Source organism: Emydura macquarii, unplaced genomic scaffold, assembly GCF_026122565.2.
Source record: "Emydura macquarii macquarii isolate MOO-44397 ecotype Brisbane River unplaced genomic scaffold, CSIRO-AGI_Emac_v2 contig_480, whole genome shotgun sequence".
Classification (NCBI taxonomy): Eukaryota; Metazoa; Chordata; order Testudines; family Chelidae; genus Emydura; species Emydura macquarii.
Window position 1 is genome coordinate 9,984,727 of NW_027130617.1, and position 27,660 is coordinate 10,012,386.

General features: G+C 42.2%; 1 long non-coding RNA gene across 1 annotated transcript; it reads left to right on the forward strand.

Annotated features, from left to right (window-relative positions):
- LOC137146871 (uncharacterized) lies at window positions 1–27,067 on the forward strand. Its single transcript, XR_010918069.1, has 3 exons — window positions 1–153; window positions 11,787–11,864; window positions 26,862–27,067. It is a non-coding gene; the product is annotated as an uncharacterized lncRNA (long non-coding RNA).
- Window positions 27,068–27,660: the final 593 nt, after the last annotated feature.

Consider the following 27,660-nt stretch of genomic DNA (forward strand, 5'->3'; position numbering starts at 1 on the left):
TAATTCAGCAGGAGGAAATGAAGCAACTTTTATTAGGTTTCACCCTGATGTCTAGGATAGCTTACTGTTAAAATATGCAAACATCATCTATGTTTTCTAATATGGGCAGTTTCTAAAAGCAGATGATAATACTCAGAGTTTATTTTCTCTCATGTAAGTATAACGTCAGCTCTTCCAGGTCATGATTCTTACTCAGGCAAAACTTGCATTTAAGTGGGGGTTTTGCCTAAAAAAGTACAGGATAAAAGACTATAGGACTTGTAATGTGTTTGAAAGTTGAGCTTTGGTTAGAGTACCAATAGCAGAGTACTCATAGTACTTTCTTACATGTTTGCTATATTAATGGTCCCTACCTTTTTTTTTCCCTTTGTGTTTCTCCCAGATTTAAGATAAAGAGACTATACATTAAAATAAAAATTAACACAATGCCTTTTGGGTTGTAGGGACCAAATTAATCTCTGGCATAGCCCCATTGATTTTTAAGAGGCTCACACCAGAAATGGGTCTAGCCTTTATTTTGAGTTTGGGGCTTAGTCTGGAAATCTGTCAAGAATGAAGTATAACTCTGCAGAGAGCCCTCTGCGGGGGTTTATGATTCACAAAAGCACTTCAGCATCTGCATAAATTGCTATGAAGTCAGTGGGATTTATGGACATGCTTAAGTACTTTCCTTAATTGGGGACTTATCTAGGGGAAGGCAACAAGTAATATTCTGACAGATTTTCAGTACCAAGGCCTACCCCATGATCAGTTGCTAGTAGGAGCCAAATACTGTATGTCTTACTTACATTGATTTTTAATAAGGTGGTTTTTGAGCACCAGCTATGGCAAATTTAGTTATCTTTTTATTTGCCACCAGGCAAATAGTAGTTATTCTGATTATACATGGAGTTTGGGTCAATGTGAGCAGCAGAACAACCCAAACAAATTCAAGAGACAAGCCCATGTCTATAGTAAATGCATTATAAAGCAAAAGGGCTAGATTTTTAATGTTATTTTAGGTATCTAAAGATGCAGCGGTTTTTGAAAATCTACTAGGCACCTATCTGCAGCTGTAGGTGTCTAAATACCTTTAAAAATCAGGCCATAAATCTCAGGATGTCTGATGACTCTTTCTCCCAGCAGCTGGCTGTGTATAAAATATATTGACTGTAAATAATGAAGTATAAAAGTCTGGAAAAAAGCTTTATGGATCATAAAAATGCCTGTCACACCCTGTTTAAGCCACGTTGCATGGCCTAACAAAGATTAACCTAGAGTTCATAAGAAAATCTTTCCAGAAGGTAAAAACAAAACACTTGTTGTATGTGATTGATCGTATGTTCTCAGCCTTGCTTGAGTTCTTGTTTTGTAATGAAGAAGATACCATAATACAGGTAAACAAAGGAAGACGCTAGAAAGAAAGTAATCTGGGATATTGTGAATTCTTCCCCCTTAAATATTCTAACTCAGCTTCTGACAAGTAAATGGTATATAGGATAGATGAACCTTAAACACAATTAGATAGGCTATATATCTATGTTCATCTAGCTGGCATACTGCATTAGCTTAGTTGCCTTAATGCCAGCACCCAGACTTTGAAATTGGAATCCTCTGACACAATACACATTGCAGTATGATAGAATAATTTATTTTTTTTATATTTTCTTTCTTTCTCTCATTTTTATTTGTGTTTTCATAATGATTAAGTCCATAAATACAGCCTGATTGAACTGACAAACACACACACAGGGGCAACTGGATGACAATGAAATAGGAAAAAAAAGCTGAAATACCTAAGTAGCATAAGGAGAAAAAAGTAGATAGAAAATATAACTTGAGAGCAACTGAATCCCATATCCTCAGTTGTAGTCATGGGTATGGAAATGTCTGCTTGATAAGAAAGCATACGCATAGCTGTGAAAAGACACAAATAATCATGCAAATTCAGGAGTTAAAGAAGCAGATGGTATAGGTCATATCCTCAGCTGGGGTGAACAGTTGAAGTCAATATACCAATTAGTCCACACTGATTTTCACTGGTTGAGGATCCGGCCTGTTAGCTTCTAAGCCATTTAAATCCTCACCTGTTGAATTCCCCACTTTTTACATTTTCATAACTGCCTGTCTGTCTTTTGCCTCTTCATGTGAAATAAAATGAAATGAATGGATATATATTTTGGGAAATTTGGGGAAAAAAGAGGTGCTGGATGAAAGGATGATATAAAAATTAGAATGAATATTAAGAAAGTCAAGTTGAATGCCTAACTTTGAGGAATGTCCTGTAGAGATCACCTAAAATAGTGATCCAAACATATTTTAGAATGACAAGTCTTTTTGCAGGGAAAGTCGGGGTCAGCCATAAGTCTACTGCTGTTTGTCATATTGATGGACTATGTCAGCAGGAAGATCCCAATGGGAAAAGATGAGAAGCTGCTATATGCAAATGACATAGCAATAAGAAAGAAGACCTACAGGAAATAGTAAACCAGTGGCATGCCCAGCTAAGATGGCATAGGATGAAAATGAGCACAATTAGCTAAGACTGAGGTCATGTGGGTTAGTAGAGGTACACAGGGAAATTGGACCTAGAGATTAATGGAGTGAGACTAAACAGACTGATCAATTCACATACCTTCATAGGAGGGTTATGGAAGATGGTGAGCTTGAACATGAGATACCATCCAGACTGGGGGAGCTGGAAGAGTGTGGAATAGCATCTCAGGGGTTGTATATGACAAGTGTATGCCACTGAGCCTAAAAGCCCATAGAACACTGGGTACAGAAGCATGACTGATAAAGAGATGGTAGGTTTGATACCTACAGGTATTTGAAATGAGATGTCTTCATGCCATAATAAGAGTTACATGAAGAGACAGATTTTGAAATGAAAGTGTTAGGATGGAAGTCAATGTCCGTGACGGGGCTGACGTAATCCAGGAAGTGTGACTTGACTAGTTCAGACACATGCAGAGAATGAATGAAGGGACCTGATGAAGATAGCATGGCAGGAGTGGTAGGTAGGAAAGACACCCAGAAGAAAGTTGAGGCAGCAATGGATGGATTGCTCAAAGAAGATGGTAAGCAAGTGGACCATAGTGCTGCCTTGGACAGACAAAGATGGTGGATGCTTGCACGATGACCCTATCTATCCCTGTTGATGGGATAAGGGTAAGAAGAACATTAAGGAAATCAAGCTGCTTCATGTAGCCTGTTGCAAGCAGGGTTAGTTGAACTGTCACATTGCCAATGATAGCATGGTGTATGTCATATACACTGGCTGTCTGGCAATTAATTAAGGCCAGGTTGTGATAATCTTACACTGAGTAATATTCAACCTAAGTAAGGCATTGCTGTCTGAGTCTAAATTGAAAGCTCTGGAGGGCAAAGAACAATGTCTAGCACAAAGACATTGATCCTGTCAGGGTCTTTTGGATGCAATAATAATAATAATGAATATGAAAATGATGCCAGCTGGCCATAGTTATTTTTGCTCTCAGTAACTTAAAGCTATATCTGCACCAACATATCATTGTGCAGATAGTCCTGTAGTAGTATAGTGGCAGATTTGTTTTGTCCTGACTATGACCTTAATTTTAATTTTTAGCTGCATATATAAAGAGGTCTATTTCCTGTGTGATTTTTCCATCACTTGAAATTTCTCAGCCAAGTGAGCCCATCTGTGGTAGGAGTCAGTTTATTTGTGCACTTAACAAAAAAAAAAGTTGGGTTCAGTTAAGAATATCGGGCCTCGTTTACATTCTGTTTCCTATGGGTTTGGCAATCTCTGGATTGATTTTGTGGCCAGTAGAGATAGTGTTTGTTTAGTTGTCAGTTTGTTACCTCTCTTTGATTCCAGTTAAGTGGTGCTATGTTCCAATGTGTACTTCCTTCCCAGTTTCCCCAATCAAAATTGCATCACAATCTCTTTCAGGGAATAGAATAATTGTCTTTATGTTATGGAAGGAATTTGTCCTTACATTTGCCCATATTTTTTATGCAAGTGGAGTAAGTTCTGACCTTTGTTGTTTTTCCATCATTTTCTAGTTGCCTTTGCATGTTGTTAATTATTGATACACATAATGCCCAGTTCACATGAGAGATATGCCATGGCTAGTACTTCTCTCTTTTGAGATTGCTGTGGTTTGGTTTCATTGTGGCTTTTTCCACTTGCCATTTTGGATGTCTGTTCGGTTGTTGAAATGTCATGTTTGAGCAATTCTTCTGTGGAGGACAGTTTAATTGCTGTTGCTACCAGAATTCTTGTTCCAGATATTCTTACTAATTTTGAGGCATTAGAATAATCTTTATTACTATTATTTATTTTCAGTAGTGTCCAGAGTCCTCAATCAGACTCAGAGCCCCGCTGTGTTAAGTGCTGTAGAAACCCATAGGATGATACAGTTCCTGCCCTAAAGGGTTTGCAGTCTAATGTCCTGATTTGGCAATTGATAGCATATGGGTGAAGCCACTTTGATCGACTGATATTAGACTGACTTAGACTACATGTATTATCACTCTTTATCTGTTAAAAAAATTAACACTATAAAACCATTAAAATACTTGCTATGAGAGTGTCTGTTGTAATTCTCACAGAAGAATTTGCTCACAAAATATAGAACAAACTTCATATTCAAATTACTTTATACAGCCTTTGGGCCTCATTCTCCTCTCATTGAAACCAATGTAAATGAAGGTATGTGAATTTCAGTAATTCTGCTGAAAACAAAGGAGTTCCACCAGCGTACAACCAGTGCGAGAGGTGAATCGGAACCTTTGTGTCAATACTGATATGCCCTTTAACTGGAGCAGTTAGCCAATATTTGGGGTCTTGTAGATTCTTTCTATTAGGGGAAGAAATTGATGATGAGTCAGGTTTTTTCGATGGTTTTTTGTTTACCAAGAATGTACACAGTTGTGTTTCCCTGAACACAGTAAGAATAAAAAAAGAGGAGCTAGTTTTTCCTGCTCTATATTCAAAACCTCTTTTCCCAGCCAACACTCTACCTCCAAATTTTTCTCTCTTAGCTGTCTCTCAGGGTCGGTCGGTTGGTTGGTCGGTCAGTCACTCACACGTGCGGGCGCACATGCACACACTTCACCAAACTATACCCAGCCCCTCTTTTTGTATTCAACTGCTTGTGAGGGCCTTCCATCCACATGGCCCAATTCCTAATTGGCCTTACATGTGGCCTGTGTTTTGGGGGGAGGCATCTCTTCTTTCAGCTATCTTATGCCAAAAGTAGCTTAACTGTGTCTTACAATTATCCTGAATGAAAGGAATGTTATGTCCACCAGTGTGAACAAGATTTCATCCAACTCCCAGCATAAGAATATTTAGTCACCATAAACAAGAGTGAAATGGGGCTGTTTCTCAGTGACTGTAAGGCTGGTTTACATTGCTCTGGCAGTATAAAGAGGCCTTAGAGTGGGAGCGAATAATCTAATTTTACAGATTTGTTTAATGTCCTGTGTTCTGAAATTCCTTTTTTCACTATGAAATAGAAAACTAAAATGTGTCTTTTTTAGCTATAGAGGTTCTAAGGGCTAATGAATGATAACGCCATCTTCTGTCTTGCTGCAATAAAGGCGTAGTCCATTCACATTTAATTCTGCACATCCATTTTTTATGAAAAATTGTTTGATCTCTGGACTGGTGAGAATATTTAAACAATTTGCAGTCTTGTAAAATTCAAAGAAAAACTTTAAACAGGCTAATTGCACATCTCACTAATGTGGCACTAGATAGCATTTTGTAATCCAGATTGACAAACAGGCAGAGGAAAGTCCAGACAGCTGCAAAAAAAATTGTCTTCAGAGAAGAATGTGTCTGGGTGAATGCTTGTCTGCTCTGGCAAATCCAGGCAACAGAAAGCCATGGCTATCAAAATTAGATGAAGAAATGAATAAAATACAGTTTGAATTATTTAATTCCCTCATATAAGTGACTGAAATGCCTCTTGGAGTTAACACTCCAAAGAACACCCTTTAAAGTCTCAGGAGGTGAAATCCTCAAGTAGATCCACAGGAAGACGCTGAGGAACAGGTGCACACATAAGCAAAACACCAAGACCATTTTGGATCTCAGTGAATGGACTGTAGGGATCATATGCACAGGTGTGATACTGTATCAGTACTGGACAAAATCAGATCATACAGACCCTTCCCGGCATGAGGCATATTGACTGTAACATACATTTCAGAGATACTCTTCCAAGAAGAACCAGTTAGTACATGAGCTGCCCTTTGATTTACAGCTGCAATAGCAGGATTTGCATGAATACATGAGAATATAGCCTAATACTTACTTAATTTCAATGTATTTCAATATTTCAGATAAAAAACACTTACCTTAAGCTTTAGGAACCTTTGCCAAAAATTAAAAACAAAATTTGTTCTAGTGCTACAGGGTAAATCTATATATTGCTGTTGACAGGCTCAACCTCACACTGGTGAATGTGTTAGAAAAAGAGAACAATTCCATGGAATCAGAAGGACAAATCTTTCATTTCTTGTTCAGAGTTGGCTTGGGTAAAGATCCCATTTAAGTCAACCCGCTATTCCATTTGAGTTCAATGGAAACTGCAGGTGAGTTACGTCTCTCAGGATCAGGCCCAGTAAGAGTTTTTTCTGAGTAAGGACTTCAGGATTTGGATGGTGGATTGCAGGGCCAGAAAAGGCTACTTAGGTCAGCCAATCTGATTGTGACAAGGTGCATGTACCTCCTCTTTGACTGAATCATATGGAGTGTTAAATGAGAAGAAAAGCCCAGCCCATAGGGGGACTGCATTAGGTGTTAGAGATGGGGGAAGGGTCTGATAGCTGTTGCCTCTTAGTCAGTTAAAAAGTGGAGCTGACAGCTGTGCCTCATGAACAGGGAAGCCATAAAAGCTGAAGTTGACAGTACAATTGATAGGAACTTTGGGGGGGGGGGGAAGTGTGTGCGCTAGCTAGCTAGCTTGGTCGGTCGGTCGGTCAGTCAGTCAGTCAAGGGCTGTGACCTCTTTTGAAGTTATGGTAATCTCATACTTGACTGTGTACCATTGTGTATCTGATGCAGACATTAGTGATATGAAATGATTTACCTGTGATTACTTCAAAATCTAGTCCTATTTCTCTGGTACTTTTGAAGCATTTATTAGGAGATAAGTAATGTACTAGTGAGCTCATTCAATGAGGAAGCAGTCTTGGGAAATGCTGTTTTCCTTTAAAAGTGGTTTTAAAAACAGAAGTGTTAATACAAACTTAAACCAGGCGGGTTAAAAACAAGCTATGTTTTAAACTTACATTAGTTTAAACACTAGCTGGAACAAATCCTACTTGCCTTATTTGTGTAAGACCCCCCTGATCTTGGAACTTCTCCTGTGAACCGGGTGAGCAGGATTTGACCCACTTTTGCTTTTCTCCTTTTTCTCTCTCATGGGTATTTGGCTAACTGGAGTGTGGAAAAAATGCCTACTGATGTCTGCCTTCTGGAAGATGCCACTGATGAAACAAAAACCACTCCTAAAAGCTAGCAATTAGACAAAAAAGAATCTCTGATGATAGGCTCTCAAATGTAACTGAAGTTGATTTCTTTTGGCTTATTTCCTGTTGCTTTTTTTTTTTTTTTTCTCTTCGGTCCCCATAATGCAATGCTCTTTGTAACACTGCCAAAACCACACTCAAATGATGATCTTGGTGGGAGAGCGTAGATACTAAGGGAATAGCTACTCAACTAAAAAACAGCTTTAGATTTCTCAAACTGCTTTCCATTTTCCTCTCTGGTTTGTGGTGGTCTTTATTTACAGGTTTTTACCGTTACTGGAATTGTGTCCACTATCTACACCAATCAGGCAAGGAAAGTATGAGAGAGGAGCAGGTAATTATTACCTCTCATAGCTGTGGTCGAAAGAGTTAACATATTTAGAGTCAGGTTTTCAAAAGAGCTCAGCACCCAGCAGCTTCTGCTGCTCTCAAGGAGTTGCTGGGGCTGAGTTGACTTGAAAACTGGCCCCAGTTGTGGCTGTTGAGAGCTCTTAAAAGCTGACCCTAAGTGCTAACCTGGATAACTTCTGAACCATCTGATCTATTTTTTTTCCCCACCCAGTTTTACTCAGTGAGTAAAACTTACAGCTATGGATGATTTAGCGCTGAGGTTCATGCAGAAAATAAAAAAAGCTTCAAGACCAAAATATCATTGATATTATTAAGGGCCAGATGCTTTGCTATTGTAATTACAAAGGGCTCCTCAATTATGGATGATCTGCTTTACCGATGTGTGCACCCAAATGATCTCTTCCTCCCATTCCTCACGTACACTGTGTTTCACTATGCCTCACAGTTGTTAATGTCCATGTTCGTTTTTTCAGGATATGATCACAAAGCAACCGTATCTACCTCACATTTTTATTTTCCCAAATCACTCCTTTAGCTAATGTTTCAAAGGTGTACATGCAACACAGCTGGTACAAACCAAATATTTTCAGTCACTTGGATTTCAAAGTCAATATTTACCAAAGAAATTGCAGATACACTTGTGAAGCTCTGAACGAGGAGTAACCAGTGTGACACTTACAGCCTGATTTTCAAGACTGTTGGGCATGTGTGTAGTGAGAACGGCTGAAAGAGTAGCCACTTATTTAGGTGAGTAGGATAATGAGCCTAGGTGGCGAAGAAACCGGCCTGGACCAAGTTGGAGGGGATGGAGCAGAAGAAGTCAAGTTTAGGGATGGAACTGAGAAAGAATTCAGAAAAGTGAGCCTATTCAAGAACATTCCCCTTTAGAGTTTGGAATGAAACCTATGATTTATGCTCCCACTGTTCCTCTGCTGTCAGTGAATATCTGTTAAGCCCATTGGCAAAATGTCTCCTCCCCACTCTAATGCTGGTCCACAGAGGCCCCTACTGTTGTTATCAGCTACTTCTCTGCCACATGAGCTAACAGTCTGTGTGGTGGATCTAAAGGTTGCAACCCTGCTGTGATCCATGTGAGTGTCAATGTGATGCCACATAATGGGATTTGTCCTTTGCTGTTTTTCAAAACACAAACTACAGTATGAGACTATTAAGGTTGCAAAGTCAAGCACTCAAAACTTTGGAAACGCCAGAATTCAGTTCTTGTGGTAAGTCTCTAATTACATGATCATGTAGTATATTTTCCTCACGTCCACTGTCTTTCATTCAGGGCACAGGATGGACCTGTTCTGGGGATGAATCAGGGCTGAGTAGTAAAGGAAGCTGTACTTTGCAAGACCCTGCCCCCTTCCAACCCCAGCAGTTGGAAGGTGTGTAGTGACTCAGGCAGCAGATTTTCTTTATCTCGTTAGAAAGTTTAAGTAGCAGGCATGGTATAAGTGGCAGGGCCCAGTCTGGAAATCCTGTCCCTGATCCAGCAATGTATTTCAGCCCAAGATTAATCCCACCTTCCTTTCCTCCCCCCTGCCACAAGAGTATTCTGACTTGGATGGGACTACCCACATGCTCAAAATTAAAAGCACATGTTTAAATGCTTTGCTAAATCAGGGTCTGATTGAATAAGGAATACAGGATTAGGCCCATAATCAATTTCTTCACTATTCAAATCATATTTAAATGGTGAGGAACATCTTAATGCTGCCCCTGGAAATTCCTAGTTGCCATACATTTGTGTGAAAACAACAGAGTAAAATTTTAATATGAAACGATGAAAAATTGTGGGAGTCATTTTAGAAGATGATTAGTTGGACAATGAACATTGAGAAGTAGTCTGCTAGAAAAATCATCCATTTAAAAGTGAGTCTATTTTAAGATCCATGTCTTAGATATGATTTTTGGTTATTTGTAATCTCTTAATCAGAGTCGCTTAAAAAATATATATTATGTGTGCATGCAAGCGCTACTTAGCACCATAGAGATACCTAGCAATGCCAGAGATCTTGAATTACATAGGCCCCATCCGGCTTATAGCAGGCCCCAATAAAAGAAGAAGGAGGAGGAGCAGCAGCCATAGCTGCCACCAAACAGAGGAAACCTAGTTAGGAAGCTGTAAAACTAGCAATCATAGTGGAAGTAGGGAAAACCTTTGAGTGTAACAGTTTACAATGAGTGGTGACTTTCTAAGTGAAGGATCATGCCTTATTTGAATTGTACATTTTTTTATGTAAAATAATATGAGCTCAACAGTCATGCAAGTCTTGTATAAAGTCCTAAAACAGAGCCTTAAGGCTCAAGCTTTAAGCCTTTTACAGCACAGGACCTATTCAGTCTTAGATATTGTTAGAAGTATCCCTCTATCATTTCCATTTGAAGTATATGTGGACAACTTCTCCTATCTCTGCACTCAAAGCCATGCCTACATGCGGTTTTAGGGGAACTCCAGCCTAATGCAACAGTCAGATTAAGTGCTTTCTTGCCTATGGCTATTTTACTGGATATCCTACTAATGAAGACCTCAGAATAAGCATTTGTGTCACAAAGACATGTTTTCAATGCTTCCATCCTGGGAAGAGCTGAAGTGGGGTTCTGTGTTTCTGTTGTATTATTGATTATTTATTTTAGCTCTCATGGGAGGATAGAGGACTAAGCCATTGTGACTTTAGTTGTCAAATCTTAACCTTTGTGCAAATTGTCTGGAGTTCAGAAAGCCATGTAAAAGTGGGCCACTCTGATTGAATAACTACTTTCTTTTTACACAAGCGTTACTTTCCAAACACTGGTTTGTCATATAATATGTAGCTTAAATATCCATTGTGTTAAGGTTCTGTGATGCCTATAATTTTCTGAAATACCAGTATAGAGTTAAAAGGTATAAAAAATGAAATATGCATATTTCCAAAAGACCACAGCACCAGATTTTCAGGAGGTTGGCGTTCATTTAAGCACTGAAATAAGTGGCCACCAGTAGTGGGTGCTGAGCAGTTGAAAAATCTGGCCCCCGAGTGCTTTTGAAAATCTGACCCAGTTTGGCTAAAACAACATTTGTATTAGGTGCAGAACCAAGCCTACAATATCAATTACTGCCATCCAGACTAAGCTATTTGACACCAGTAGCAGACAATGAGCTCCGCTGCATCTCTGGTTTTATTTATCAGCCCTGGGCAGAACAGGAGCTAGTCTATCACATTATACAACTAGTTCAAATTAAAAAAGCATAGTAATGAAAATATATCTGAATACATCAGCTAAAATGAAATCTTCTTATGCTTTGAACTTCAGATGCACCTTCCACCTGAAATCTCTATGCCTAAAAATACAGTTTAAGGTTTTCTTATGTTAGGAATATCTATAAACTGTCTATTATCAAGCTCATTAAGGGGGGGATGGAGGCCATGTTGGTCAGTGGACTGAGGGTTAGTCAGGGAGCCAGGCGTCCTGGAATCTTTCTGACTGTACCTCTGACTTACTCTGTGCTTGGATGAGTCACTTATCTTCTGCGTTTCACTTTCCTTTTCTGTTAACTACTACTCACCTTTGAAAAAAGCTTTGAGATCTATGGTGAGAAGTGGGACCTATTATTATAATTTGAAATAAATTCTATAAACACAGCTAACAACTCAGCAAACTAAATATGAATTAATGCCATTAGAGGATGATCAACTCAGACTGTGAGATTAGCATTAACCAAGAGCAGCTCTTAAAATGTGGTAAAACATGTACCTGTATCACTGGTTCATTCTGCACCAAATGAAATGGCTGTAGAATGCAGCTGTGGTTATCACATCAGACTTGTAACTTCTGAAGGAAAAGTTGCTTTTGAAACTTCCTGAACAGTTAGAGGAAAATACCAGACAAGTAACTTCTGATATGTAAAAATTAAAAGCAGGAATGTATCTATTCACTCTCTTTAGATGTTAAAATCCTCACTGAGTCTGCAGTATGGAGGATGACCACTCATGAAGGATCAGATGCCAATATCATTCAGAAAGGTAGGATCTCTTTGGATCTTTTAGAACAACTGGTTTTAAATAAATCTATGACAAAGCCCATTGGGGATAAGATTATGCAACAGGCCAAATACATAGGAGCAGAGGGGGGTGGGAAACAATTTTCCCATTCCACAAAATGTCGAGTTTTTTTTTCCTCCCAATTTTTTTCCAATCCCAAATCAGAACAAAGTTAATCTCAAACTTTCGTGAACTTCCCCTCCCCCCACCTCCTCAGAGTTTTGGTTTGGTCAATCAAAATGTTTTGTTTAGATTTCAACCATTTTTACTTAATCTTTTTTTTACTATAATTATCTTACATTTTGAAACAGTCACTCTAAACTAGAACTTCTCAGAAAATGTCAAAACATTTTGACACTTTCACAACTTAAAAAAAAATCTTGTCAAGTAATTTGTTGAAACCAGCCCTTTCCTGTGAAAAACTTTGCTTCTGATTAATCTTCATTTTCTGATGTAAAAACATGTACTTGAAAAATCCCTGTCCTGCTTTACATAGGAGCATTGCTTTGCTTTTTTATTATTCAAAGCTGTTTTTAAAAACAAGCTTCATAGTAATTTTGATGCTCTTCTAAGAAGAAACGTATTTAGTATACCTTCTAATGTACAACTGCAGTCATGTGCCAGCACTGTACTGAAGCTTGGAAATAATCTGGTAGAGCCCTTAGGAGTTTAGATTGTTTGTTTGTCAATGTGTGAGTCTGTGTTACAAGTGGCAAGTGTCTAATGAAATCTTTCCTAAGGTTTCAGAAGAAGCAGGGGTGTGAAGATATAAATCTAAAATGGTTCTCACACTCAGTTCTGTATGTGAAAAACAAGGCAGGTGGCTGTATCAGCTTTGTCTCAAGGACTGTCTCCCTCATAGTGATGACAGTTAACTTGCAGTGAACTAGAAAAAAAATCCAGCTTGAGTTTCGAGGATGAAACTCTTGACAATATATACTGACCCAGAATCTAGCATTCGTGATCTATAGGAGGGTAAGAAAAATCAGAGTTAAAGTTCCAAGTGAGCCTTGAAGGGGATGTCCAAAAATATCAGCTCCCAACTCTTATTAGCTCATGAGAAGTTAAGTATTGATTATTTTCCTGATCCATCAGATTATTCAAAGGTAAATGAGATTCTTTCAGTGAATATTTGAAAATATGTGCAGTAGGCTCCCTGCATGATTTATATTGACACTTACAGAGTTTTCAAGGCTGTTAAACAGGCATATTTATATTTTCACTTTTAACTACCCCACACACATTTTAAAAAGTATCAACAAAACATGAGTAGCAAATACTAGAGGATGGTGAGGGGACCTACCTGGGAGGCAGGAGGTCCAGGGTTCATTCTCTCTGCTTCAACTGTTCTATTTATCCACAGTAGAACAGCTTCAGCAGGAGAGATTGAGGGAGTCCCCCATCAGAATATCCCACCCTCAGTGCTTAGAGCAGCACTGTGGGGGGTGGGGGACTCCTGTTCAAATCCTTTCTCTTCCTCAAGCAGAAGAGGGAATTAAACCTGTCTCCTGCACCCCAGCTGAGCACTCTTACCACTGGGCTAAAAGTTATAAAACAGATGACAACATTGCCAGCACCTCCTCCAGCAGCTGGATTTTTTGTGGGACCACATCTAGCAGGTGCCCTCTGATCGGGCTCCCTATGCAATTTGGGTGGCTGAACATCGACTTCTCCCAGGTTGTAAATTGTTCTGAGGCTGAGGTGGGAGATTGGCATGTGACTGCCTAGAGTAAGGCAGCAGTGTGCCTGCCCAGAAGCTGAAACATAGGCATCCAGGAAACCTTTTACCCTGAAAACCTAGGGGCTGAGTGAGTTCAGGCACCCGTAGGATTCAGCAGGAGTTTTGTGGATCATGAGAGCCTAAAACAGGGACTTAGGTACCTAAGTACTTTCATGGATCCCACCTTAAGACACTGCAGTGCGTGGGGTGGAGGGCCAATAGAAGGAAGGAATCTTCTTCCACTGGGCCATAGTCACTCCACAGCCATTACTACAGCTGGAGGCTGGAGTACCACAGCCGCTGTATGCTAGGTCTACAGCAGCAAGAGCCAACAGACTCCCATAGCTCCTACCTTGCTCCCCAAAATGTTGCTGGACAGTTGCATGAAGGCAGCTCCATTGGAGCGAGGCTCCATGGCACAAAGGTTAGATTCCCAGGAGCCTGCCTGCCGGCCCTGCCGTGTAGCAGAACCACATAGATTCTGCTGGGTCTTGGGGCCCTTCACAAGAAGGGCAGGATTTTGCCTTACTTACAAAAGTAGAGCAAGAAAATGGTTATTGCACATGAGAAGTTTTATAACAAACTAAGAGTCCTGGCCTGTTCCCACTGAAGTTAATGAGTTCACTGGGTGTAGCTTTGGCCCTAAATAATAAAACAAAAAAGTAGTCTGGCCAAATCCCTACTCTTTCTGCCTTGCAAAGAGTACTCTGGGCTTATAAATGCAATAGATACATTGTGTTATAGCCAGGCTGAAGTACAGGAAAATGTCTTATCAATGTCACTCCACTTCTTGTTGCAGTGCTGTTGTAGCTGAGTTGGTCCCAGGATATTAGAGACATGAGGTGGATGAAGTAATATCTTCTATTGGACTGACTTTTATTGGTGAAAGAGACAATCTTTTGAGTTATACATGAATCCCCAGGATCACTGCTATTCCCTCAGCTTTGGGACAGTTCCTAGGAGCCTCTTCAGTGTGCCAGTCTCACTTTTCATCCAGGATAGGCCACATGGCCTCATGATCTCTTCAACTGAACCTCTGGGGCTTCAGCCCTTCTGCTTCACGCAATGAGTTCTGTTTGAGTCTGAGACAATTTCTGGTAGAGACTTGTACACTCTTCAGGGATTAATGCACTTTACCAAGTATTTGCTGTGACACTCAAACAGTGTTATCGAAATAGTAGGGTTTATTAGGCTATGTACACACTACAGCTTATGTCAGTATGTTATCTTGTTCACGGGTGTGAATAAGTCACTCTCCTGAGTGACATAAGTTACACTGACCTAAGCACCAGTATGGACAGGCTGTCAGCGGGAGAGCTTCTGCCGCTGACATAACTACCATTGCTCATGGGCCCTGGAGTAATTGAGTTGACGGGAGTGCTCTCTTGTCGGCTTAGAGTGTCTGCACTAGGAGTGCTACAGTGGCGCAGCTGCATTGCTGTAAGCTCTGTAGTGTAGCCTAAGTCACTCTGAGACAGCATAGCAAGACCTTAGGTTATCATAGAAAAAAGGCTAAAGCATAGTCCAAGTCCATTCTGGTTAGCCTGGAGCCCCAGACAAACTGTAGACCTGAAGAAGAGCTGTGTAGCTCAAAAGCTTCTCTCTTTCACCAGAAGAAGTTGCTCCAATAAGAAATATTACTTCACCCACCTTGTCACTCTATTTCTTAACATACAAGGCTACTCATTTAATGCTAAAAATTATTCAAATTCATTCTTTGGAAATAATTTGTGATTTCTTCTGGCTTTTTTTTTTCTCTCTCCAATGTGATTGTTTTCTTGCAGCACTGCTTGGGGTGTGTGGTTTGGCGCTCAGCTTGACAGTTTAAGTATTTTGAGATTGAGTTTTTGAAGAGGGCACATTTGTGGTTATAGAAGAAAAACAAGAGACATCAGAGATTGGTTGTCTTTTTTTTTTTTTTTAAGGCATAGCTTGGGAGGATCTTGACAAAGAAAAACTAGCAGAGATGACATGTATTTGACCTAGAGTTGCTCAAAGATACTATGTCTGTAAAGTTACTCATTTTTAATGTTCTCATATACTCTCTACAGAAAGAGCAGATCACAGTAAGACACTTCCAAGTTGTCAAAATGCATAATAAGCAAAAAATCTTAAAGGGGCAAATTAGAGTTTATGTTCTGTGTTTTTTATTTAAAGACATCCTGAATACAGAATGTGAAGTTGTCATAGGAAAAAATGGATTCAGAAAAGCCCTTATTTGAAGACTTCTATTGCAAAGATGGGACACCTGTTAAATTAAGGCTCCCAAATGAAATACACATTTAGGGCACCAACTGGCTTTCATTTGTCAATGGGAGTTTTGCCATTCTCTTTTGGTAAGAGCAAACGTTAAATTTATAATAAATAAAGATTAGACATATATGGCCAGATTCATCTGTGGTGTTAGTTCACTGAAATCAATACTCACATACTATAGTGATGAGAACCTAAGCATTTCTAAGACATTTGGGGCTAGATCCATAGAATAATTGAAGCCTAACATGGCAGTCAGTCACCGAAGTCTGATGTTTAGGCACCCCCAAGTTCCTCAAAACTCCTGCTGAGCTGCCACCCACATTTCTGCTGGTAAAGTCCCCAAGATGCCTAAAAATCTGGTGGCCAGCATGCACACAACCACTTAAATTGAGGTGCTTCTCTCACATCTGAGGTGTCTCCCTTCCTCTGCCCTCCATCCCGCCTGTGGGGCTGATCTAGTAGGCATTTTCAGTATGCTTAAACCCCCACAAACAGCTGGAGGAAGAGGTGATGCCTCCTCTTAACTCTTAGCTAAGGTTAGAACACTCCCCCAAGATGTGGGAGACCAGGGTCCAATGCCTCCCACTGCTTGATGTAGAGAAGGAACTTGGGTTTCCCATCTCCCGGGGTGTGCTCTTACCACTTGGCCTTATTCAATCTGTTCTGTTGAAGTTGTTCCACTCTGTGCAACTACAAGAACAGTGCAGTAGTTAGGCCATACTCTTGGGAGGTGGGAGACTCAAATTCACATCCCTTCTCCAACTCAGGCAGAGGGGGAACAGAACCAGGGCTTCCCACACCCTGAGTGAACACTCTCGGCACTGGACCAAAGCTATCTGGGGGGAAAGGCAGCTCTTCCTTTGTTTTTCTTGAAAAAGTGCTTAGATGCTCAACTCCAAAAGAGGGCTCCCTAGTGTGAATCCCAAGTAGACACAGGTGCCTCCCTGCAGCCTGGATTTAGGCACCGAAGTACCTTTGAGCAGTGGGGCTTAAGTCACACCCCTCTCCTCAGCATTTCCTATTGGCTAGTTTAGGTGGCTCCCCACTCAGCATGTTTGCTGGTTCTTAGGCACTTATCTCTGCCTGTGCGTTGTATGGCGAACCTGGGCACCTGACCTGGGGTGGTGGATGCCACTGGGTGGCTCAGGCACCGCAATAGCTAAATCCCTTTGTGGAGCTAACCCTGGGCCAATATCTGTGTATATAGCTAAAGACACACAACAAAATGGGATTTAAGCGTGACTTGAATGATACATAGGCCTTGTGCTGGCGTGAATTTAACTCAGAGCTCAGGATCAAACATAAAATCCAGCCCATGTTGTCTCACCAGGTTTGGCCGCTTTGAGGACTGTTCAGCCTGCACCCTAAGTCCCCTCTCTCTAACGGGTCATTCTTGCCTTCCTTATATCCAGGTTGGGAAACAGGCCAACTGCATCAATGAGTAAGCAAAATACACAACGTTGTTTTCAGCAGGACCATCACCTGCAAATAGGGTGGGGTAGCGCTGCAGGCAAACCCTGTCAGCCAGTTAAAATGTGTGGATATCTGAAGTATATTTTACTATTCGCTAACTGGTTTGATACGTGAGAGCCTTCATCTAATACCTTTCCAAATGCTTTAAATTAATCTTTCTCGGGCATCAGTTTCAAGGTTCACCCTCCCTTTGTGGCCACACACGGAAACCATGTACTATGCAAATCATTGTGTTCACATCACTTTTCAATGGTCACAATGAGGCACTTTTAATATATCTCTCACACTCATTTTCTACTTCCAAAGCATGTTACCTATGTGATGTTGCCAGCCTCCATTAGTCACAAAAGCAGGAATCCTGAGGCTACTTTCCAATTTGGGTCTTCCAGATCATAACACAATTGCCTTTTATGCACATTCATATAAACAAAGTAATACACTTGCACCTTGGCATATCGCCACTGCTGTATCAGTAGGTATTAGGATTGGTATTGAACTATAGCTATTTATTCAGTGCTTTAATGCTAAATCACAAATATCTGAAATGCTTTTTCTCTGACTGTAAGGTGGGGTTTGCTATACTGAAATGTTTACGGAAAATCCTGGTCAGTCTCAAATCCTGATTAGGAAATGTTATCATCTTTGCCTGAAAGGTGAGAAACACACATGCCCAGCATATGGCTGTCATAAAATACCTTAGATGAGTCAGAGCTTAGCTGCCAACTGTAAGCGTGGTTGTTCTGGCTTCTTAGATAATTTTATTTTACTAATCTTTTTTTTTTTTTTTTTTTTGAACCATATATTGTTTTATTATACTAACCTGATTTGAAGACACTCCCACAAACGGAGCGAAACAAAAAGGCATGATTTATGATGGGAAAGGCAATCATGATTCAAGCAGTTAAAACCAAGCAATAGGATATTATAATTAGCTAAATTCTCTAATTTGTGGCTACCCGTTCATTCTAACTGGTTGTAGGAATTGCAATATTGCTACACTGTAAAGCAAGTGCAGCAGCATTGCATGCAACCTAACATCATTTAATTTTGTAACAAGTGTCACAGCTGGCATTGATTCACTGTGCAATGATATCAGTCAATATCCCTCCCCTTCCCCCCCTCCCCCTCCAAAACCCTCCTTGTCCCCTGAACTGAGGGAGCAGCTCCTGGAGATAAGTTAAAAAGTATAACTCAAAGCTTCTGCTTTAAAAAATGAAGGCAGATTACACAAGTGGTTAGGGTAATGACGGCTAAGGTACAAGTTTTCACTTCAGTGTGAAGTGGACCACTTTACAATGAGAATTGATTATTACAAAAGAGCCCGTGCATAAAGGAAATGCGTAAGGCACCTGTCTAGGGAGCTGTACCTCTTGATGTAAGTGTGCCCCATGCCATTGCATCAAAAACACTGACTGGGAAAAATGCAAGTTCCTCCTGGTGGCAAAGTCAGTGGGAGGATACACTTGGCCGATAGGTCTAGACAACATAATGGTTAAAATGCTGGTGGCCGGTCTCCACTCGGGCTCCCAACTGTTGCTAGCACTGGTGAGGCTGCACAAGCACGAAAGCAATAGTGGGAGAATTTCACAACATTTTCAGTGCAGGTGAGCCCAAAGGCCATAGAGCAGTATCGGCCAGGCTCTTCTTTTTAGCAGATGCGGGAAAATCAACTTAAGGGAGTGCTAGTTTCTGCAGGAGGCTCCCATCACTTTCATACTTTTTGTATCTATTTTCCGGTGACTCTGGAATACTGCTCCCTTGCTGCTGCCTGCAGCCCCACTGCTTTAGTGCCTGAAGGGGACTTCTGCAAGTGTTTACACTGCTCACACACGCCGAGGAGCAGCTGTGAGGGCAACATGTGCTTTTGTGTGTGTGTGAGACTAAAGATCTTAAATCGGAGCTTCTCTAAGAGACGCGGATGCAAAGTTGGTTTACAAAGGTGGTGGTAGTAGTGTGGATGTAAAATACATCTTTAACAATGACCTGGAAGAAAACAAATTCACCGATAAAGTTTGTGGTCGATGCAAACATTTGGGGAGCGGTAACAGTGGCGTAATGAGGGTCCTCCAGTGCCCGGGGGCCAAGCCTACATTTGTGCCCCCACAGGACTCACGCGCCATCCCTCTTCCCCCCCGTGTAGGGCAAGAGGGATCCCAGCATCGGCCCCCAACTGCCCCGGGGAGGGGGGTCTGTACCTACGAGGGGGCATAAGGCACGGGGGGTACAAATGCAGGCTTGGCTCCACCACGCGCCCCCCCCCCCCCCTTGCACTTGCCCGGCGCCTGCCTCTCCCGCTGCAGTGGCAGTCCTGCAGCCCGACACTGGCTTGGATGGGGAAGCCTCCCCTCCTCTTCCCCCCACTTGGGGCGGGGAGGTGGGCTGACCCTTCACGACGGGGAGGGAAAGGCACTGAGGGGTGCACCTCAGAGCCTCCTGTGCCCCTCCTGCCTGACACGAAGGGCTGGCCTGGCACACTGCATTTAGCCGCCTCTCCAGCCCCACCACCTGGTGTTGGCTTGGATGGGGCAGCCTCATCCCCCAGCCTGGGGGGGGTGGTGCCAGGTTGGCCCTTCACAATGGGTGGGGTGTGCAGGAGGCTGTGGGGTGGCTGCTTCTGCTTCCGCTCCTCCACTGCCCCCTCCCTGCATGTCATGAAGAGCCTGCCCAGCCCCCCCCCCCAGGCCAGGGGGTGAGGCCGCCCCCGTCTAAGCCGGTACCGAGATGCGGGGTTGGAGTGGCAGATAAGTGCGCTCCAGGCCAGCCCTTCACGGAGGGCGCAGGCGGCTCTGCTCCCCTCAGAGCCTCCTGCGCTCCTGTCTCCTGAGCATCATGAAGGGCTGGCCCAGGTGTCGTTCCCCCCCCCCGCAGGCCAGTGCCCGAAGGCCTGGCACCCCCCCCCGCATCCCCCCACACCCCCTCTCGGAACGCCACTGAGTGGTAAATAACGAAGAGGATGGGTCATGGCTGCAGAGCATACTAGATCATTTGGTAAACTGGGTGTAAGCAAACAATGAATTTTTAATGTGGTTGAATGTAAACGAACACATCTAGGAACGAAACATGTAGGTCATACTGACAGGATGAAAAAGATTTGGGGGTCATTGGATAATCAGATGAACATGAGCTCCCTGTGCTACTTTGTGGCTGTGCAAACAGGGCAATCTTAAGTAGGAGCAGAGAGGTTATTTTACATCTGTATGTGGCACTGGAGTGACTGACTGCTGCTGGACTAGTCTGTCCAGTTCTGCTGTCCACAATTCAAGAAGGGGGTTGATAAACTGGAGAGGGTTCAGAGAAAAGCCTTAGCAATGATTAAAAGATTGGAAAACATGCCTTATAGTGATGGACTCAAGGAGTTAACCAAGAGAAGGTTAAGGGGTGACTTGATTACAGTCGATAGGTACATCTACACTGCAAATAAAACAATAAAAATAAAAAAAAACAACCAAAACACCCCAAGACAGTCTCTCAGAGCCTGGGCTCAAGCTGCAGGGCTAAAATTAGCAGTGTAGCTGCCTGGGCTGGAGCCCCAGTCTCCAATACCATTCCCCATTGCCAGGTTTCAGCCTGAGCTCAAACATCTACTCTGCTATTTTTAGCCCTGCAGGGTGAGCCCAGGTTGGTTGAGCCAGGCTCTAAGACTCCTTCCATGAGTCTTATTTTGAAGGGTAGATGTACCCTGAAAGAACTGCATGGGAACAAATATTTAATAATGGGCTCTTCAATGTAGCAGAGAAACATATAACGCTATCCAATAAACTGGCAGTTGAAGCTAGACAAATTCAGACTGGAAATAAGATACATTTTTAACAATGAGGGTTATTAACCATTGGAACAACATGGCAAGGGTTGGGGTGGATTCGCCGTCACTGGCAATTTTTAAATCAAGACTGGATGCTTTACTAAAAGCTCTGCTTTAGGAATTATTTGGGGGATGTTCTATGGTCTGTGTTATACAGAAGGTCACATTAGATGATCTCAATGGTTTCTTCTGACCTTTGACTCTATGGCAGTTGGTACTGTGATTTCTATCCTAGTACATGTATCACTTAATGAGAAACAAACCCTGGAGCTTCCAGTGCAAAGAATCATAAGGGTGAGGCAGCATGTTTTTCATCAGACCCTGGTCAGAACCCTGGTGTCATTGAACTGGTGCTTTTCAGTGCGCAGACCCTCTGCTGAAATGCTGGATAAAAGTTTGTCACTTGGTTGCATTTGTAGGACCCTTCAGTTTAAAAAGGAACTGTCACAAAGAAAAAACACTCTTTAGCATTATTACTTGGTCTTTGCCAACAGCAGGCACACCCTACTTCCTCTGAATCTAATCAGTGAAGGCAGAGAAAGATTGGCTGTCAGGTGCCAGAGAAATATACGGGGTTTTACAATGTGCCTGGCCTTGCCTCATACACCATCTGCCACTCATGGAAACTTAAGACTTGCCAAAGACAGGCTGATTCTGTGTTTTCAATATTTAATGTCCCTTTGAAATGACATTTTAGAGTTATGCACTGAGCCAATCAGATCAGCTAATCCCACCTACGGTTATGGATGGAACCATACTTTCTTGAGCTCCTATATGACCCTGTATTCCTAAAACGTTGCTGACGTAAAGGGTCAGGATGGCAAGTTCTTGGACAATGCCCACACTACAGTATGGTCCCTTGGGAACATACCGGTCAGCACTGTAAACTGTCTTCTAGTTGCTGCCATCGATTGTAATTCCTGTTAGCCATAAAGGCAGTTCTCAAAGGTGGAGGGTAATGGGGTAGCCATGGAGCTAACAAGCAGCCATCAAAATCACTGAACCAGAGGGTCAGAATGTGTCTGAAGGGCCTTTTCAGTGGGGCCAGCCACTAAACAGTTGCTTTATTTATGGGTCCATGTTGCTTGGCAGACCAGGCATTTGCAAGGATTGAGTAAATGCTCTCACTAAGTAGATGCAAAATACAGGAGTGGCCTCCTCTTGTGTGGCCCAGCGTGTTCGCTCATGCTAGGGAAGAGAAGGCCACTTGTAGGTTAAACAGCAAGACAGAAAGGGTTGATGCTCTTCTCAAAAAAAGTGCAGAACATTTAAAAAAAAAAAAAAAAAGCTTTTGCAGATCAGGTGTGCTATTTAATGATACTATCCAGTGAGGCAAACGAGCAGAAACACTGATGAGCCCAATGAGTCTGCATGAGAGATGCTTCCAGTGCTGGAGTAGTCACTGAAATGTACCTACAGGGATATTAATGTCCCTTTTCCAGGCCTGCCAGCACCTCTTCATCTGCATGCCAGAAGTGGTCTCTGTTAGTTTTTGGGTTTGTTTCTATGGAGAAATTTATCAGCAGTACTATAGCAGTATAATTACATGGCAGTAATTATAACAGTATAATTCGCTGTGTGGACACATTTAGTTGGAATAATAGCAGCCTTTTTTGGTTTTATTTCTAAAGTGAATGCTAGAGGTGTGTCCTGGCCAATGAGTGCTTTTTCAAGTGTCTGAGCTTAACTGCATTAAAAAACCCTATGAAGGCTCACACATTTTGAAGGCCTGATAGTTTGGCTGTGTTGTAGCTTGAACTAACATGACTGTAAAAAGACAGTTTTCTCCCTTCAAGACAGAGGCACGGGCGCTTGGAGCAGGGTAGCCTCACCAAAGGGTCCTCTAACAGAGAATCTGCTTAGCTGAACGTCAGTGTGAAAATGGACAAGACTGCGCTTGTCAGGACAGACGTGGGGGGCATCAACTGTGATATTAGCCTGAAGAGGCTGCAGTGTTTTGAATGCCAGCAAGGGTTTGGTTTCAGGGTGCCTGTATGTATATTTTTGGTGGCTGTTATGGTTATTTCTAGCTTGTTGTTGGAAACCAGCTGCAAAGAGTCTTTGGCTGCATCGTACTACGCCACACACAGCACACTCCTGCTCTGATGTTAAAAAGGCAAAGCAGCGTGTGTAGAGCTTTTGGTTATTGTAAAAGCAATCTCTTCTAGCTGCTTCTGTACATGATTAGGGATTGCTAAGAACGGGATGGACGGAAGTGGCCGATTACAATTCAGGTTTCCAAAAAGAGAATTTTTAAAGAGTTTAAAAACAAAACAGATCTGCAGCCCAATGCAAAGGCATTTTATTCTTAACTAAATACATTTAAAAAAAAAAAAAGTGCGCTGAAACTTCCTTCTGTGTGAAGTAAATACCTTGCCTGAAATTCAGACTCTGGGACAGCGCTCCTCAATTTCTTCACCCTAAAGACAGGATCTCATTCGAAAAGGGGCAAATCTTGAGACAGTGCAACTTGAATTTGAAATGTTTTACTTACTTGTTCATAGCACAGAAGACTAGTCAGTTACCTTAATCTACCCACTGCCTGATCCATTCTGTTATAGACAGATTACCTTCTGAATGGCGTGATGCTTATTAACCATGGCCCATCCTGTGTATGGGAGAAATGGAAAGTGGGGGAGAGAGCTGTGGTCCTTAGTTGCCAGAGCATCTAGATTTTTAGCTTATTCTGATATCTCCATAAAACTAGTACAAAATCCACTGGTTATAATTCATCCTATTAAGCAAGTACTGAAATAAATAAACAATACACACAGCAATAAAGCCACAAGTCAATGCATTTGTGTGCTAGCACTTGCTAAAACAGAGGCATACGCTCTGTCAAAAAGCAAATGGTGGTGACAGCCTATGGGCAAACATACTGTCATAGGTAAGGTTTGGGCTTAAAAATGCAGCTCTCAGGCTGTAACTTCACCACAGAGTTAATTGGGGTCTTAGTAGATTTCAGCCTCCACTACAGCCACACACACAACCCTTAAACCTGGGTTTATATGCACTATGAACCTGGTCTTGCTCACCTCCTGGGGGTGTGGGTTACGCTCCGGGTTTTGCAATAGGGCAGGCTCTAACTCCTACTTTGCATGTGGAGAGAGCTGATACCCACGTTCAGTTGCTTGGATTCTGATGATCCTCAGATGCCATCCTATAATTCCTTGGATGCTGCATTTGTATCCTTCTCCCTGCTCATTTCCCACTTGCCTATGACCTGGAAGCCATGTGCCAGTTTATGTGCAATTTTGTCAGTATTTAAACCCCTGATTCCACCCAGCCTGCTCCATTTTCTGCACAGCTCAGCTAAACTGCAGAAAAAGATGCCATCCCAGCGTGCTGCAAGCTGGCTAGAAGATCACACCTCACTGCAGCTTTGCGTATACTAAGGAGCATGATTATGAGAGATGCTTTGGTATGAACACATCTCAAAGAGGCTGGTGGAGGAGGAGATCAAGAGCATGGCTACACAGTGTTAGAAAGGAACTAAAAAAATCTTCTAGGGCGCCTGCTCCAAGCAAAGGATGCCTATGACAAGTCCATGAACTTGTTCCTCCTATGAGGACTTTCCCTGCGTGCTTTGTACTGCCCTGAGTACAGAGCCCACCTTTGTGCATGAAAGACTTGAGGTGCAGCAGTCAATTTTTTTCAGCAGCAGAGGAGAACTTGCCCACAGAGAGGGCAGAAGAGCAGGAACAGACCATTGAGCTGAAATGGACCCCATAGCTGGATGGGATGGCAGACATACGTAGCATCAGAGCTGGAGCTGCATCTGAATAAGAGGCTGCTGCTATGCTTTATATTATTCTGGAGGGGCAAGCGTCACAGCAAAAACAGTAGGGTTTCCCAGGTGATGACAATTAAATTATGGTGAATATTGAATACTGTGGGGCAGGCTTAGCTTCAGCTGAACCATGCCACTTCCCTGCCCCCCCTCGCTTCCCCCTTCCTCCACCTGTGTAATCCAAGTTGGATTTCAAGCAGGAATACTTATTTCTCTTTAAAATATGCCATTAATGATTTATTCTAACAGCATTTGAACGGCTTACTCCTAAAAACAATCATTCAAAACTGGATTACATGCTGTAGCAAGCATGAATGAACACACACTTAGTTTATAACTGTCCTACCAGTAAACTGTTATACTGGTACCAGTGTTATAGCACTGTCCTAAATTGCTTGAATTAAAAACCACAATGGCTGTGATAAGTGAAAGTCTCTTGGTGATGGCCTTAGTTCTGGCTAGCAGTGAGAAGTATACAGAGCCCACGTGCCTCAGTTCAATGTGTTGGCAGGCCAAGGACACTTCTGCACAGGGTTCAGAAAGGAGATTCTCCCACAGTACACTGTGAAACAATTCCTTGAATGGCTCAGCTTAATCAGGTGCTAAGAACCCTAGGATATAATCCCCAGAAATCCAAGCACCTAACCCTGCCTACTGCAGTGGCAGTGTGGACCTGGCTACATAGGTATGAGACAAGTGTGGCTGTGTAAAGTCTGCAGCAAACAGCCCTCAGCCAGCCCAAGAACAGAGAAGGCTGTGGCCATCTGGACAAATGCATTATAGGAATTCAGTTGCTGTAAAAACTGCTCACGAAAAACAACTGTGTGAATTAATTCCATTTTTGATACTATTGCTAGGTGCACTCAGTCTGCTTCTGCTGCAGGTTGCTTCAGATTAAGGCCAGTAGTAACCACAATGTGAAGAAAAGTGTAAAAATAGGGTTAAGCAACAGGTTTCTCTCTTTAAGAGAGACAGGCAGCCTTTCTGGTGCTTAGGGGCAATGGGAATATGTGCATCTTTCACCCTATTTAAAACTTTACATGAATCATGCGGAAATGGAAGTTTGGTAAGGGTGCCCGCCTGCCTCAGTTCAGTAGTGTGAAAACGCGGCTCTTATACTAGAACATCTGTAAAGAATTGTGCTGAGGTAATGCCAAAGCAGACAAGCCTCTAGCTCTGCCTGCACCAGATGCGTATTGGAGCGTCCCCCACACAAAAATAAAGGCCCCCTCGCACAGAGCAAAAGGCACCTGGTAGGTCTCCCCTGGAGGCAGAAAAAGATGATTTTTCTTTTTGCCCTTGAAGGTGGTCATGGAAGGGGAACAAAGCTAGAAAGAGGAGATTGGGTAAGGAGTTGATTCCATCTCCCACCAGCCAGCAGTTAAAAAAAATCATGGAGACATTATTTAGAACCACTGAGGTTTGCCCTAGTGGCAGCTATAGTGTACTCTAATACATGGGCTCTAAGAGGCCTTAGAGCTATTTACTCATTATTAGAAGCTCAAAGGTTTCCTCTAACCAGTGTTGAAGAGTGAGCCTAAAAATAAACCCCTCCAAAAAAATCATCACACCACTGAGCTGACAGGAAATGTGAAAACATTTCAAAGTGAGAGCTGCTGAAGCTGATGAAAAAGTCATTCATAGTACTGTGCACATTCATAGCACCTTCAATCTCGCTGCACAGCTGTAACATGGCTAAAGAGTGTACTATTTACAGAAGGGTAAACTGAGGCACAGTGTGGGTAAGTAGCTTGCTTTAAACCAGTCACTGAAGTAATGGCAAATGCAGAATAAAGTCTGCGTCAAAGCACATTGTAAAATCTCCAGGGTAGGGACTGTTAGCCTATGTGTTTGTACAGTGCTTAACACCCAAAGGCTCCAGGTGTGCGACTGTAACACAAGCAGTATTTAAATGCTTGCTTTTCTCTTATCTTCCAGACACGGGGGGGATAGGGAGAGAGGATCACAAAACTGCTGGAGTCCTTACCCTCAAGTGCTCTGGCAGCTAAGCATTAGAAGAGTCCAGCAGTTTCCTGGAGATTTTAGCTAGACTTCCTGTGAAGAAAAAGTACCTTCAATAGGCCAAGTGAGCCCTCACACAAATAAATGTCACCATGACCCACTCTTCTGTTCTCAGAGACTAAAGTGCCATATGGTGACCATTTACCGTCTAGGTATTGTCACCACAGTCCTTAAAGTTACTTCTGCTTGTGATAAAGGAAAAATACAGTTTTTGGCTGGGTCACTCTGAGTGGTGCTGCAATCCCGTAGCTCAGGGCATAATGCCACTCATTCGGATTTGGAGGGGATGGAGGTAGAGATGCATGGGTGCTCAAGCAGAGAAGAGGAAGGTCAGCTGTGTGGGCAGGGCAAATCTATGCCCACCACTTTAAATCGTGCTCTGCAGCCCCTCATTCATGCCATCTTTTACAGGTTACCCAGTTAGAGGAGTCCTTGTTTATCATCTTTCCACAAGGTCTCATCGCTCATCAACATTCTTTGTAATGTGTTGGTGGCTGATAAAAACACCTTGCTACAAAGCTGCTGCAACCTCTATCCGAACGAATATCCAGCAATTAATCAGAATTTGACCTCAAACTCTGTAGTCTGTAAAAGGTATTTTTTCCACTGTGTACTTCACATAAGTTTATATTTTAGCTCAGCACCTAGTTCTCTCCCTAACCTCAAACTCAACTGTTTGATAACTAAGTTGAATGTGAGTTCCAATGTAGGGATA